This window comes from Lissotriton helveticus, chromosome 8 (assembly GCF_964261635.1).
Source record: "Lissotriton helveticus chromosome 8, aLisHel1.1, whole genome shotgun sequence".
Lineage (NCBI taxonomy): Eukaryota > Metazoa > Chordata > Amphibia > Caudata > Salamandridae > Lissotriton > Lissotriton helveticus.
Window position 1 is genome coordinate 300,739,693 of NC_136069.1, and position 16,791 is coordinate 300,756,483.

At 46.5% G+C, this 16,791-nt stretch overlaps 1 protein-coding gene across 2 annotated transcripts in view; it reads right to left on the minus strand.

Annotated features, from left to right (window-relative positions):
* Positions 1 to 16,791, minus strand: part of CPAP (centrosome assembly and centriole elongation protein) — a 442,941-nt gene that overhangs the window by 186,451 nt on the left and 239,699 nt on the right. The gene's annotated exons all lie outside the window — the stretch shown is intronic.

Sequence of the window (16,791 nt, forward strand, 5' to 3'; positions counted from 1 at the left end):
CCCCACTGAGTGTGACGACACCAGGACCAACCGGAGCCCTGCAGCACCAATCCCAGGGGTACCGGACGCCATGCACCAAACACCACCAGCGTAGGAAAAGGGGTTTCTGTTGCAGTAACCCTATGACCCCCATCCCCTCCACTTTTTGACAGATTTCTGATGCACTTTGACTTGATGTGCCCTGGGTCCCTGCCAATCATGTTCCCAAGGCCTATGTTCTTTCCCAAAACTGTGCCTTTGTACCCCCAATTGGCACCTCTCTGGCCACATTTAAGTCTCGTTAAAGGTACCATGGGTACCAAGGGCACTGTGACCAGAGAAAACCTCTAAGGGGTGCAGCACATATTGTGCCACACTTGGAGGTCCCGTGCCTTAACGCACACTCACTGCTATTGCAGGCTGTGTGTTTTGGTGCAAATAAAAGTTAAGAGGTGTGACATGGCACACATACCTGTGTGCCATGCCTACAACCCACTGCTATGGTATAGGTAAGACACCCCTCTAGCTGGGTGCTGCATACCACTGGTGAGGGTACAGTTATATGAGCACTATAGCCCTACAGTGTCTAAGTCCATTCTTAGACATTTTAAGTGCAGTAAAGCCATAAAGAGTATATGGTCTAGGAGTTGGTCATAATGAACTTCACAGCATCATATTGGCTTTACTGAATAATTCTGGGAAGTTTGGTAGCAAACCTCTAAGCATAATAAACCCACACTAATGCCAAAGTGGGATTTATAAGACAATGCACTCCAGGGGCATCTCAGAGAGGAACCTTGAAAAACAACCAGCCTCTGGTGGGTTCCCTGACTGGTAGACACAAGCCTGCCACCACGAGATAAATTTCTGGAACCCTGGGGTGGGAACTTTCGCTCCCTGGGCCCAGGAACAAAGCCTTTCTGGGTGGAGTTGTTTACACCTCCCCCAGGTCAGGTTGAGCCATCTGTGGAAGGAGAGCTTCAAAAGCCTTACCACCTTTGCAACGCATTCCCCAGCCTCTCCTGAAATGAAATTAATGAAATGAAAAGAGAATTTATAAAGCGTGGTAGTTGCCTGAGGCGTCCTAGCGCTAAAATGAGTGGTGCTTTCAGGTAAAACTGCTAACAAGAGATTTTATTCAGATTTCTTAAAAAGGACGTTTTTTAGGTGTTTGCGGAACAGGAATAAGTTATGCTCGGATCTCAGCTGGAGAGGGAGGGAGTTCCACAGTTTGGCCGCATTGTACGAGAATAACCGGCCCCTGAATCTGGATCTCTTGATCCTGGGGACTGTGACGAGGAAGGAGTGTGCTGAGCGGAGCTGTTTGGTAGGGTTGATCAGGGGATGATTAATGGCAGCCCCCATTTTCCAGAACGCTCGATGGGAGATGCAGAGAGTCTTGAAATTAATTCTCTACCTGACAGGAAGCCAATGAAGGCTTTTCAGACTAGGCTTGGCTGAGAGACGACAGGGAATCTGAAGCAGAGTTTGAGCAGCACAGTTTTGTATTATCTGGAGCTACCGTAGGGTATTTTGGGGGGCTCCTAGGTAAAGGGCGTTACCAACATCAAGATGGGACAGGATTAGGCCTTGGACTATGGTCTGTCTTGCCCCATAGGGCAGGAAGGGGGAGGATCTTCCAAAGAAGCCTGAGAAGCCCAAAGCAAGTGGCTGATAGTTTGGCTGCCTGACAGATGAAGCGAAGTGATTTGTCCAGCCAAATGCTGAGGCTCTTTATAGTGTCTTTGGGTGTAGGGGGGGGGGGGCAAGGCAAGCGGGCCAGAGTGAGTTAATCGCAGAGGCAGGGAGGTTGCCGAGGAGCATTAGCTCCGTTTTATCTCCATTAAATTTAAGGCATGAGGAGGTCATCCAGTTGTTGACTTCTTCTAGACAGCCCCTCAGGTTGACCTGTGCTTTGTGTGTATCTGGCTGATTGAGGGATGCCACTAGCTGGGTGTCGTCGGCATATGTGATGATTTTTATCCCGAAGGACGGACTATCTCAGCTAGTGTAAATATTAAATAGCGAGGGGCTCAAGGAAGAGCCCTGCGGCACCCCACAACCCAGGGGTTTGCTGGGGGAGATGATGTCACAATCAAAGACCTGGAAGGACCAATCATCTAGAAAAGATTCAAGCCAGGCAATTGCTGTCCCTGAGACTCCTAAGCTGAGGAGTCGATGCAGTAGAATTTTGTGGTTCACCGAAGCTACCAGGAGCAGGCCCACTTCATATCTCACCTCCTTTTCGGCGGGAAAACAGGTGGGAAAAATTAGAACAGCCCAGAAGGTGTGCCCACCTTTGCCAACCCCAACCCTGAGGTGGGGTAGGCGAGGTGAAGCCCACTCTTCAGTGCTCGCCATCTTGCAGATGGCAGGCACGCTCCAATCAGGGTTAGGAATTATGCCCCCTCTCCACGTGGGGTGAGCACACCACATGTTGAGTTGTGTTTGTATATAACCTAAGCAACTGTTTTAATGAAAAACTGTATTACTTACCTTTGTCTAGGAAATGTCCCAGTGTGGTATCCAGGTATATCGCACGGAGTTAAAAAAAAAAGTAATCTAAAAAGTACTCTAAAGAGTAATCTGAAAAGTAATCACAATGTAATTACAAGTATCTAGTGGCTTTTAAATATTCTACAAACCCGTAACAAAGTCATTTTTTATCCACCTTGCTTGTTTTGATCAACCTATCTTGAAAAGTATCATTTTACTTACCGGTACCAAGTCCTGCTTGGTTCTAAAAATAAAATACAACTAAGGAATTTTTTTTATACAAACAATTGGTCTGAATTCAGTCTTTGAGTGTGTGACATCATTTCTTGCCCGAGTGTGTACAATAAATGCTTAACACTACCCTCTGATAAAGACTTACTGCTCGCCCACACTACCACAAATAAAGAGCAAGATATTATCTACTTTTCCCTCTGTAAAGCTTTGGGGATCCACTGGACCCTGTGCACACTATACCTTACTTTGGTATAGTATATACATAGCCTGCTTCTTACAAGAGTCCAGTCTGTATTCTCAAAGCACCATGGCCTAGCAGCATCTTTGAGACCAACTTAGAGGATGGCCCCTGCCAGCTGGCTGTCCCCGATAACAAGGTGCATCTTTGTGCACCCAGTCCAGCCGACCTAACCACTCTGCTCCAGCCCAGGTCCCAACGAACCAGCTGTGCCCTCATGCTCCAATATCTCTTGCGACCTGAGCCCACATTTGGGAGCTGTCTGCCTTGCCTGCAAGTACCCATATGCAGCCTCTTTTCAGGTGCCACACCAGCTACTAGCAAACACCTTGGGAAAACTCGGGCGGTCCCGACAAACTGCATGGTAGTACTTTGAACCTTGGCCCACTATTACTCTGAGCCCAGAAGAGGAAGCCCTGAAACCGACGATACCTACCTTTATGCATCTTTGACTTTTCCTCTCATAGGATTCCATTGTGCATATAAGCGCACAGGTTAGAAAGCTTCATTTACCTGTGAATATTTTCGAAAACTATACTTACCTTTGAACGAAGTTCCTGATTTTGAACTATATATATAAAAAGTGTTATTTTTCTAATATGGCCTCCGATTTATTCTGAGTGTTATCCACTTATGCTCTGTAAACCAATTGGGGACCCACTGGACTCTCTGCACTGTATTTCTTTTGAGTACACTACAAAAAGAGCCAGCTTCCTACACCATATTTTATGATATTTAGGATTCATTTGTCAGCGGTAATCCTCTCCCATTCTTGCAGGAATTCTCAGATTCTTCCTTCTACTGGTGACTTGTGTAGGAGGTTTCCTTGTGGTCACTTTGTAGTGTGGTTTCCCCGTTTGGAGTTTCCCCTCTTCACACTTCCAGAGCCGAGAAAGGACCGACTGGAGATTGAATGGTATTGCTATTGTGGGGTGGTGGTGTGTTCACTCTGCTGGGGTATGTGGTTGCATGGCTTCTTTTCCAGAAGTTGTTTTCTTTTTCTGGGCAATGCCTCACTGGAAGGTTCCCTTGTATTGAAGGGCCCCCATTGCCTTGGCGGTCTCATTGTCCTTTTTCATGCGCTGAAGCACTTTGTCTACCGCCTCTCCAAATAGGCTGTCTCCTGTGAAGGGCATATCAAGTATGGCTGACAACCTCTTGCTTAAAGAGTCTGCACAAGGCTGTGGCTGTGCAGAGCCGTCTACTGACTGTCTGCGCATCCAGCAAGGATTTTAGGAACATGTTAAAAATGTTCTTGCACTCCTGTAACACCGTGCTTTCCCTCTTCTTGAATTCCTCTGGGAGATGTTCCATTAGCTCTTCCTTCTTGTATGTATGTATGTATTGCGACTTATATAGCGCACGTATCACCCGAAGGTATCAAGGCGCTTGCTTAGGGAACCCGTCCTGGTATTCCCCTGTGAGATACCCCGGCAGGGTATCCACAAGGTGAAAGCCAGGCATCCCGCCGCGAGGGGCCGTAGTGGAGATTAAGCAAGCTATTGCCCAGAGTCGCAGAGTGTGACCCCGTGAGTTGAGTAGGCACCGGAGCGAGAATTGTCGAGTCTGTGGAATTTTTGAGCCCGAGCCCCGCCGATGCGGGGAATCGAACCCTGGTCCACGGCTGATCTCAGCATCCAGGTCTGCCGCCTCTAACCACTGAGCCACGCTTCTCCCGCTTCTTGTCCCACTGTTGGTGTGAAATGGCTATCTTCCACTGTGTTGCTGCTGACCTTTCCATTTTCCTCCCCACCATGTCTCTTCTCTTACTTCCTGGTCAGGTGGTGGTGCTGTAGACGTCAGTGCATTAGCTCTTTTCCATGCCATTGCCACAATAAAGTATCCTGCGGACATGTTACCCCTGTTGTAAGGTGGGTCCCTTGATCATAGGCGATACTTCTTCTATACCCTTGGGGTTGTTGCCTTAGCTGCAGCTGATTCTTTAAATGTTTCCCTGCCCTGGTCTAGCTTGCTTGGGAGCAGAGGGAGAAACAGTTTTCTCTTTTGCTCCAGTAGTAGAGTCTCGTTTGCTCCGGAAGCAGTGTTGTGCTTCTGATTGTTGTTACTCCATTTGCACTCTGTAGGTGCCTGCAGCCCTCTTTATAACTGCACTGTATGCAGTGATGTCATCTGGTGGTGATGGTTTCCGTGAGTAAGACTCCACCCCTTCATCTGGTGAGTCTGCATACTGTCTTGACAGTCATCTGTTGATTCCCCTATTTGTGAGAGGCCCATTTGTTATTCTTCCTCCAGGTCGAAGAAATCCTCTTCCAACTCTTTCTAAAGCCCTGGGGTAGTGGCTTGTTCCAGTTCCTCGATTTCCACTTGTTTTTCCAATGGAATTCTATAACCCTGTAGGAAATTATCGAATTCCCTCTTTTTAATAAGGGATTAGAATTTGGCCTCAAGACGCTTTCTTTTCTGCTCTACCTCGAGCGATTTTCTTTGATTGCCGAGCTCCATCTAGTCTCTTTGTTTCGATGTCGAGGAACTTTGACACCAGGTGCCTCAGTGTATCAATGTCAATACTGAGTGACTCTTCGATGCCGCTGTGGATCCCGTCTTCTAAGACTGCGTTGAGCTGGCTTTCACCGTCTCCCTCCCATACCTTTGACTCTTACTCAAGGTTGAAGCAGGTTTTGAGGACTTGCCTCCATCAGTGTCCCTTGTCTTGGACCAGTGTGGCTCCTTGGGCTTCACTGTGCCCTCCATCATCAACGATTTCGGCATCATTGGCGGTTTCTGCGAGTCAGAGGTCCTTGGCTCAACTGTGTTTCGGCTCTCAGGGATTACCTATTCTTTGTGTTCCTCCCTCAATGCTTTCTCGTGACTATTGCCAGTTTTGCCCTTGATGATCTCTTAGAGTTCTGGCTCTTTCCCTTGGGCTCCTCTGCTTCTAGGATGACCTGTGATCGACAGGGCCAGGTTTTAGAAAGACTCCTCTTTTGTCTGCAGCGATGGCATGGAGTAGTGTGCCCATCTCGGCCTTGCCTGATGGCCTTGGGCAAGAACTCTGCACACGCTGCCCAGTCCTCTGCGTTGTGGTTTTTAAGGAGTCAGAGGTTACAGACCCAGAGTGCGTCCATCTCTGCATACTTGTGGTAGCACAATGGGCAGAATCAAAATGGAGTATGCTCCATGCCTTTTTCTCATTCTCCGACCATGTGGTCCTGCTGCACCAGTCTTCTCAACTCAATATTGTAGGAGGCTGGCTCTCTATACAGTACACTAAAAAGTAAACTGTGTAGAGTCCAGTGAATCCCCAATCGGTTTACAGAGGCTACAGTAGATAACACTAATGCGCTCTGTTGTGGTAGTGTGGGTGAGCAGTGAGGCTTATCATAGAGTAGTGCTAAGCATTTGGCAATACATGCGACACGCACACTCAAAGAATAAATCAGAGACCAAATTAGAAAAGGAACACTTCTTTTTATAAATTGTGTAAAAGCAAGAACTTTCTTCATAAGTAAGCACTGTTTTTGTTAGCAATTTTCGTAGGTAAGTACATTTCAAAGATGTTCCCCTCTTACGAACAATGCAATCCTATGAGGGAGAAAAGACATATGCATAATTGTAAGTACAGTCAGTTTCAGGGGTTAACCTTCTTGTTTTGGATTTTAGTGAGGCAAGGTCCAAAGTACTACCAGCAGTTCTTCAGGATGCTGGTGAGGTTGGTAGATGTGCGCTATGTAGGGGGGGCATCTGAAAACAGACTGCAAAGGGGGGACTTGGGGACAAGTATGAGAGCTCCCAACAAGGGCTTGGGTTGCAAGGGTCTTTGGAGCCAGGAGGCACAGCCAGTTCTTCAGTACCCAGGCCGGGCAGCTCGGCTGTAGAGTGAGTAGGTCGGCTAGGTTAGATGCACAAAGGTGATCCTCGAGGTTAGGGACAAACAGCTGGCAGGGGCAAAATCAGGATAGCCGAGCCACTCACAAAGTGGCTCTCAGTGATGCGGACGTCTCTCGACAACTGCTCGGTCGTGGTGCAGTCAGGATCCGGATTGGACTCTTGCTGTTGGTGTGTGTTCAGTGCGTCCGGTACCCAGCTATTGGTATTAAATGGCTCCGGTTAGTCCTAGTGTCTTCACACTCGATGGGAAGACAGATCTCACCTTCCAGAGCACGGGTACCTCTTTCTAGTCATTTTTGGCATCGTTCAGGTTGAAGAGCTGTAAGGCAGTGCCCCGACTCTGCTTTTTGGTGCCTACGGACTGCTGGGGAATAGCTCCTCTACTTCACGGGAGACTGTAGGCAACACTGCAGCACTGTCAGGTGCAAGAAAGCTACTACACTACTAACTGAAAACTTCTGCAGGTGAATCATACCCCCCAACGACATGAGATGGACCATAATCGAGCAAGTACAAACTTGTGGCAATACACAGCAGCGCCTCTTTGAAAAAGAACAACGCTGGGTATACAGGCTATCTACTCACAAGGATGGATTAAATGACAATATACCCTGAAATTCAGTACGACAGAAATAATACCCAGAATCCCTGCCAACATTTTTTTTTTTTATGTAATCCTGCCTTCCGCGGAAACGCAATGATCCTGACAGTGTTTATTCACTTTTCACATCATTCTAATGTAATTGCAATTGCCAAACACCACGATTTTGTGCCTTAATTTTTTCAATCCAAGTTATAAATATAACATTTTAATCCCAGGTATGTACACATCGTTTATAAATCAATACGCAATTGACCAGAGATCTCCCAGTTTACTCCATAATGGGAGGTCCGGTCCTGCCCCCGACGTCATCGAGCAAATCAGGTGACAGGGTGACGCGTCAAGCACTAGGAAGCGATGGGTCCTGCTTCCGGGTTAAAAGACCGAGAAGAATGCCAAACAGGGATCCTCGGGACTCCGTGTAGGACGTGCTTCCAGGTTGTTTGCGGGTGGCATGGTTTGGCATAGTAAGTACTTTTGTTAGGCGGACAGCTCGAGACCCAAGAAACAAAGTTATGTGCTGACTGTGTGTATTCATGACTATGTAATTTGCCTCCCCAGAGTGTGACTAGAGCCAGCACCCTTCCCTACGGTGTCCATGAGGCACGACTAAAGATAGTTCATAGCAAGCCTTTTTCTTCCCCATTACATGTCTCAAGATGTTAGGATTTTATAACTTTAACGATGCATGCCAAATCCAGAACCGCATGCCCCTGTTCTTTCTGCGCAGCCTCTCAGAATACTCACGCTCCTTTTTAATGAGCACGAAGACACCTACACATGCGAATGAGCACTATGTAGGGTGACAATGTAATTGATAATTCAATCATCACAGACAAAAAGGTTGTTTTTTCCGCCTTTTTTTGATAGGCGCACAATCACCATGAAAATGTGAATTCACAGCTATAAAAATATATATCATGCATGGTATGTACTGAGCATGGTATGTACCACGCTGAATTCCTCACAAAAAGCTACGCATGTGAGGTAAACAAAGGCTTAGATGCACAATTGACTGGGATTATGTGTGTTTGTTCCTTTACTTACAGATTGCTCCTTGCCACACTGAGTATACGGTGTGGTTCGTAACTGACCCAGAGTTGGGTGCACCTTAGAGTGTGCATACCGTTCGGGTCAAAAACACTAGGTCCTGATGAAAACCTGGTAGTATCACGCACAGGTTGAAGACAGAGACAACTTAGGTCAATTTAATACTAAATTGGTGTCTCCCACTTGTTTTTGAACATTATCTTATTGCTCCATATTCATTTTAGGGAGTTAAATAACGAAAAATGTTAACCTCACCTTTTCACTCACTTCCACCACTGTTGTGAAGAAAACAAGTTACTTACCTGTAACTTTGGTTCCCCAGTATTGGTAACTTTCATAGATTCCCATGCTTTGTATCATCCCCCCGTCGTCAGCCTGGGAGCCTCGGTAAATAGAAAATACCATAGCAGTATGTACAAAAGAGAAAGTAAGGCCTAGGCCTCATCTCATTTTGTAGCCTATTTTCCTCTTTGTGTAAAAGAGACCAAAAGTTTGCAACAACCAATCAGATTAGCCTCACCCCATAGAACCCTCAGGAGAGAGCCTCAGATTTTCGCAGCCGTTGTGTAACAGAAACCACTCTTGCTGAAGGATGAGCTTTCCCCGGGGAGGAGGGTGGGCGCATGGGAATCTAGGAAAGTAACCAATACTAGGGAACCAAAGTTACAGGTAAGTAACTTGTTTTCTTGCCCCAGTATTGGAACTTTCATAGATTCCCATGCTTTGTATCAGAGTAGCTAGCAGTAAAATACCCATACACATTTTGTTACCAGTGTATCACAACATTTCAGCATAAATATACTCAAGTAGGCATATATACCTTGTAACAGTACATGCAGAAAACTTATGCGATACAAAATGTGCAATCATAAGAAGGAGGGATAGAAGGGAAAGCTCAACTCTCATTGGAACAGATTCCTCAGTACAGCTTGTCCTACTGCCGCTTCGCTCTTCATGAAAGAGTCCAGGCAGGAATGCTTTGTGAAGGTATGGGCGCTGCTTCATGTGGCCGCTCTACAAATGTCCTTTATATGGACACCAGCAAAGAGATCTTGTGGAGTGAGCTCGAACCTGTCTCTGCAGTGGCTTCCCTGCCGATTTGTGGCAGTAATCAATTGCTCTTGTAATCCAGCGTGAAATGCCTTGCTTTGAGAGAGGAAGTCCTTTCCGGGGTGCACTAAAAGCCACAAATAGCTGAGATGATTTCCTAAAATCTTTTGTTCGTTCAAGATAAAATTTGAGACATCTTTGGACATCCAAGGAATGAAGAGAACGTTCTGCTGGTGTTGTAGGACGAGGAAAAAAAGATTTGAGAACTACTGGTTCATTCAAATGGAAATCCGAAGGGGCCTTCGGTATAACTTTTGAATTGGTCCTTAAAAACATAGAGTCCTTCCTAAACTGTAGAAAAGGTTCCCGGATGGAGAGAGCTTGCAACTCTCCTAAGGTAAGAGCCAGGAGGAGAGCTCATTTCCATGATAAGAATTTTAGATCCGCCCTGTGAATTGGCTCAAATGAAGGTCTCATTAGATGAGCCAGCACCAAATTAAGATTCCAGGTCGGAGGTGGCGGCCGCACTGGCGGAAAGACTCTGAAAAGAACTTTCACGAATTGTTTGATAACTCTAGCTGACCAAAGCGATGAACCCGCCGATGACCTTCTGAACCTCGAAATGGCCGCCAGATGAAATTTGATGGAAGAATGAGAAAGGCCTGATTTAGCCAGCGATAGAATGTAAGGCAGTATCTGGTGAGGAGCTGAAGAGAATGGATGGATGTGCTCTCGTTCACACCACAGGCAGAAGCGCTTCCAACTAGCACGGTAAGTCTTGAGATAAAATGCCTCCACACTCTTGAGGAATATCTAGAGAGTGAAATTCTCTGTACTCAGGAGCCAGGCTTTCAAATGAAGAGAGCTCGGATCTGGATGAACCACCTTTCCCTGGGACATTGTCAACAGAGACGGAATGGGACAAAGGTGTAAAGGATTATCTTGGGACAGTAGGAGGAGTTCCGTGTACCAGAACTGGCGAGGCCACGCCGGTGTTATTAGGATCATCCTGCAAGGTTCCATCTTCAAGTTCCTGAAAAGCCGTGGAATTAGGGGAATTGAAGGAAAGGCGTAACAAAATGCGCCTAACCAAAACATCGAAAGCGCATTCCCCAGCGATCCCTGATGTGATGTCTGCTTCCATAGAATCGGCATTTCCTGTTTTCTGGAGTCGCGAACAAATCTATTGTTGGAGTACCCCAACGCCGAAACACTTTCTCCAGAGTGTCTTGATCCAATTCCCACTCGTGACAGGTAGATTTTAGACGACTTAGGGTGTCTGCTGTTGTGTTGAGAGTGCCTGGTAGGTGCTCCGCTGAAAGTACTACATTGTGGAGAATCGCCCATTCCCATATTTCCTGGGCCTCTTTTGAGAGGAGAAGGGATCTTGTTCCTCCCGGTTTGTTTATGTAATGCATGGCCGTGGTGTTGTCTGTCCTGACCAGCACAGTTACATCTTGAATCCTTTGATTGAAAGCCTGCAAGGCCAGGCGAATCACTCCGAGTTCCAAGAGATTTATATGAAGATGACGCTCTTCTGTATTCCAGTGACTGCTCACCTGGAGATCTTGTAAGACCGCGCCCCAGCCTTCCATTGAGGCATCTGTGGTTAGAACCAGAGGGGATGGAAGCATCCTGAACGAAAGACCTCTTGAGATATTTTCTTGACAGCCCACCAACGTGCTGCTTTTCTTATGATAGGAGTGACCTTTATCTTGTCCTCGAAAGAGCCTTCAACCTGGCGCCATTGCATGTCCAGTTGTTCCTGCAAGGGAAGCATTCTTAGTCTGCAATGCGGAACTAATGGTATGCAGGATGATATCAATCCTAGAAAAGATTTGTGAAGACGAACTGATAGGGATCTTCTCCTCTGTATATTTACTGCAGAGGAGAGTAGTTTTTTCTGCCTTTCTTCTGAGGGGAAGGCTTTGCAATTCTTTGTGTCCAGAATGGAACCCAGGAACTTGACCCTCCTGGCTGGAGCAGTGACTGACTTGTCCTTGTTGAGACATAGACCCAGGTTTTCGCAAAGATGGATGCAAATTTCGACTGCTCTTGACGCTGCCTGAGAAGATGGAGCCTTGATTAACCAATCGTCTAGGTAAGGGAAAACCTCCAGCGATTGTTTCCTTAAGAACGCCGCTACCGGGGCAAATACCTTTGTGAAAATCCGCGGAGCGGATCTGAGCCCGAAAGGCAGGACTTTGAACTGAAAGTGGCTTTTGGTTACTATGAAGCATAGAAACTTTCTGTGAGCTGGGTTGACGGAATGTGGAAATATGCGTCCCGGAGATCCAGAGTCACCATGTAATCCCCAGGATTTAGAAGACGCAAAACGTCCTGAAGAGAGACCATTCGAAAGGAGAGTTTTATGAGATAGGTGTTGAGCTCCCTCAGGTCTAAGATTGGGCGCCACTTGTCTTCCGTCTTCTGAATAAAGAAAAATCTGGAATAGAACCCTTTTCCTTTTTGAGTGGGTGGCACAGGTTCTATCGCTCCCTTGGTGAGCAGATGAGAGACTTCGAGACGGAGAAGTTGCAGATGTTTTGATTCTGTGGCGCGAGGGGCTCTTAGAGGTGGTACATTTTGGAATTCCAATGTATGGCCAAATTGAATGATCTGTAGAACCCACTGATCTGTTGTTATGATCCTCCAGCAATCGAGAAAATTTGTAATCCTTCCCCCTATCTCTGAAACAAGAGGTGAAGGACCAGTAGGCAGAGCCTGGAAGCCGCTATTGGCGTTTAGAGATATCCCTCCCTTGATGCCCTGGTCTACCTCTAGAAGAATGGCGAGAGAAAGACACCGATTGATTTTGCCACTGAGGCTTATAAGATTGCGAGGATTGCGTATAGGGGGAGTATCGTTGCTGATAGCCTCCCCTGTATGTAGAGAATCCCTTGCCTCTTGCCCCCCGGAAATGTACTTTTCGGTATTGGAGCATGCCTAAGGACTTCGCCGTTTCGGTGTCTTTTTTAATGTCCTGTAGGGCATCATCCACATGCTTACCAAATCGCATGTCTCCGTCAAATGGTAAATCCAGAATTTTGTTCTGTACCTCCGGCCGAAAGCAGGTACATCTCAGCTAACCCTGACGCCTCAGGAGTGCTGATCCCGCTAAGGCCCGGAAAGCCGTTGTAGCAATATCCATTGCACATTCTATAATTTCCGCTGATGATCGTTCACCCTCTTCTAGAATTTTTCTTGCTTCTATCTTGGCACTCTCTGGAAGTTGATCGATAAAAGGAGAGAGATCGCACCACATTTTGCAGTTGTATCGTCCCAAAATTGCAAGTGCGTTCGAAGCTCGAACTAAGAGGCTAGACATCGTAGAGAATCTCTTCCCAACATTATCTAATCGTCTGCCTTCTTTATCCGGCGGTGCCGTTAGAGGTGCTGCAGGGTTCCTTGACTTCCTTTGTGCTGCTTGGGAAATGACTGAGTCCGGTTTAGGTTGACCAATTAGACATGCAGGACTGTCATCCGGGGCCTTATATTTCTTTTCCAGCCGCGGTAGTACCGGAGTCACAATAGCTGGAGACTGCATCACCTTCTTGCCCTCATTCCAAACATGTTCCACAATTGGTATGGAACGGATCAACTTTTTATAGGGCTCTTTGAAGTCGTAGAGAAAGCAGTCTGACTGCATGACAGGAACTGGAAGGCCAAATCTCTTTGATGCCCTTTCCATAAGATTATGGAAATCCCCTATGTCTGCTGGAGGCGAATCTACAGGGTCCGAAGAAGGAATTGCCGGATTAGGGATAACATAGTCGTCCCATTCAGTGTCAGGGTTTTGAACCTGCTCTCTATCTTGGTCATCATCAGAAGAGTCATCATCATTATCAGGCACTGGGATTACATCCTGTCCTCCAGTCCCAGGCTGTTTCCCTTGTTTTTGAGAGGTTGATGCCACAGGCATAGGTAAAGACTGTTGAGGCGGAGGCGGAGGAGGTGGAACGACTTCTGAGGTCTGAGATGGGAACCTCTTTTTATAATCTAGTAACATCAACTGTAAATCAGTTATCAATGAAGATGGCATGGCCACCATATCCTGGCCAGATGCTCGCTGATGCGTTTCCTGAGTAGTGAATTGAGACTCTGGATGATGTTGATCCAGAAAATAATCGTCAGAATCAGAGTCCTGGTACTTTACTTGAAGCTGCGAAGGACTATATGCATCCCCATACGGACTTTCGTCTTCATCCGAACATTCCTCATCAAACAGAAGAGGTGGAGGCAAAGGTGTTACCCTATGGGGTGAAGTCATTTCCGGTGTAATCAGTTTCTTTTTTATACAAATCCTCACTTTCTGGATCGTCGACGGTGTCGTCACTGGAGAAAGTACTGTCGTCGACGTAGGAACAGCCGTCGATGGAGGGCGGATCTTCGACGGGATCGCCGACGAGATGGATGTCAAAATCATCGTCGACATAGTCGTAGTCTTCCTCGTCGTCGACGCCATCGTCGACGACATTATCGTCGACGGCGAGATTGAAGGCCTCATCGACGAACTCAAAAGCAGGAACTGTCGACGTTGAAGTCATCGTCGACAAAACTTTTGTCGATCGAGTTACAATTGAAGGCAATGGAAATTTAGTCATCGTCGTCGACGTACCTGAGGAGACTGTCGTAGACGGACGGCTTTTCTTCTCTCCTTTTGCTTCCTGAGGAGTAGTTGAAGGCTTTTTGAACCCCTTTTCTTTCTCTGAAGGTGAAGAAGCCACAGAAAGGCTTTGACTTGCCTTTTTTACAGATGGCGCCTCAGGAAGAAGTCCCCCTTTCTCCTTTGATTGGTGAGGAGATTTTTGGGCACTAAGCCTTTTAGACCTTTCAGAGATCTTTTGAGAGGCCTTAGCAGGAGGTTCCGCAGATGTAGAGGGGGAAGAACCTCCTTGAAGAAGTAGCTGAGGAGGAGTCCTCACTGTCGCTGGACAAAACCTCTTTCCGAGACTTCATCTTCTGTAGCCAAGTCAGAAGTCTTCCTTCCCGGTCTCTCAGAGTCTTTGTTGAGAAGGTTCTGCAGATCTTACACTCAGTGGCTTTGTGGTCTGGGTATAAGCAATAAATACAATCTTTATGCTTATCCTCCACATAAAGTCTTTTCTTTGAGCAAGTCGCACAGGCTTTGAATAAAGCCTTCTTTTCAGACATCCTGAAGAGACATCTTCAGTCTGTAGAAATCCAACTGAAGAGAAAAACTGAGCAGAGCTCAGAGGAGACTCCCTTAGCACAACGTGCGGTACAAAATCTGAGGCTCTGAGGCTCTCTCCTGAGGGTTCTATAGGGTGAGGCTAATCTGATTGTGTAAAAGAGACCAAAAGTTTGCAACAACCAAAGAGGAAAATAGGCTACAAAATGAGACGAGACCTAGGCCTTACTTTCTCTTTTGTACATACTGCTATGGTATTTTCTATTTACCGTGGCTCCCAGGCTGACGACGGAGGAATGATACAAAGCATGGGAATCTATGAAAGTTCCAATACTGGGGCAAGAATCCTGCTCCACTGTAATCAGGTGTTGAAGCACACCCGAGCGGGATTCGGCTACTCGGGCGGGAACCAATGATGAAGCATGTCACCAACTAGGTTGGTGAGTGAGGGGTCTTTTAAAAAAGGAAGTCTTTCCTTTTTTTGATAGCAACCTTCTCATCTCGTAGATATTTTATATCAGCGGGATTACTCATTTTTTGTATCTGAATTTATACCCCAGGGGAATTGGGAGTAACCAAATAAAAACACCTCTCTCTCGAATTGTGTTTAAAATACACATGGATGTGTGCCATGTCGACTTCATTTTTCTCTGCAACAAGACATGCAGGCTGCAATCCCAGTTTGCACGCGCTTGGGTCACCTAGGGTGGCACAATTCATGCTGCAGCCCTTAGGGACCCTCTTTTGTCCCCATGCTCTAGGTACCAGCGGTACCTTTTACTATGGTCTTACATGGAGTCTAAAGTGGTGTCAATTGTGGAACAATGGTACAGGTTAGGGAAAGAACACTGGTACAGGGGAACTTGTTAACAGGAACACAGAACACATTCAATCAAAGTTGCATCAGATACTAGGCAAAAAGTGGGGGGATCGTTGTATCTAAAAGGGCACTTTTCTAGAGGTTTCTTTCGATGTATTCTCTGTGCCTTTTCGATGTTCTACATCCTATTACTTGTCACCACTCCTGTTCCCTCAACAGTGACTCTGTAGGTCTGCCCTAGGGTTCCAGACCCAACAGCGGAAAAAAGAATCTAAAGATGGCGACTGGTTCGAGGGATTTTCGGAGCATATGTCTGACAACACGAGGAGGGGTTTGAACCCAAATGGTCAACGACATCCATGGGAGAAGAAAAGAAAATGCGAAAAGAGTCTTCAAAGAGCAGACCCGATGGCGGAATAATGCGCAGCAAGTGAATCCAGATAAGATTCACATTTGAAGACTGTTGTAAATTGCAAATTGATTTTGTCCTATCAATGTAGTACTTTACATCTAGTGTGTGAAGGGCTCTCTCTGGTACAGAATCTGGGTGTGGGAAAAACACCAGGAGTTCAATTGTCTGGTTAAGGTGGAAAATGTGGAAAAGAGAGATCACCTTGAGTAGAAATTTTGGATAAGTTCTAAGGACTACCCTGTGAGCGCGAACCTTAAATAGGGTTCTTCCAAGGTGAGCGCTTGGATCTCGCTCACACGTCTGAGAGAAGTGATTACAAACGAGAAACACTACTTTCCAAGACAAAAATAGGAGAGGGAAATAATGAAGGGGCTCAAATTCATTAGCCTAGTAAGGGCTACACTGAGATTCCATGACAGGACAGAACTTGAGGTAACCTTCAGGGATAACTCTCCTAAGTCCTTCCATGAGGGCCTTAATGATGGGGACTCTGACTAGTTGAAGTGTTCCCTGTTGTGTAGTTATGCTGCCACTGCAGCCAAATGTAAAGGAACTGATGTGTAAGCCAAGCTTGATTGTTGCAAGTGAACAGGTAACGTACAGTGTCTTGCAGTGTTGGCTATAGTTGGTCAATAGATTAGGGTAGGCAGTAGTGGACAAATCTTTTCCACTTAGCAGCATAGCAGGCTCGGGTAGGGTTACAGCAAGACTCCTTGACGATGAACATACATTCTGGAGGGAAATTGAGATAACTAAGCTCTAGGATCTCAGGAGCCAGATCGCCAGTTTGAGCTGCCTGGTATTGGGATACCGGACTGGGCCCTGATGTTGAATGAGAAGGTCCAGTCTGTTGCGGAGCTTCACGTGAGGGACTACAGACAACATGAGGAGGGCTGTGATCCAGAGGTGC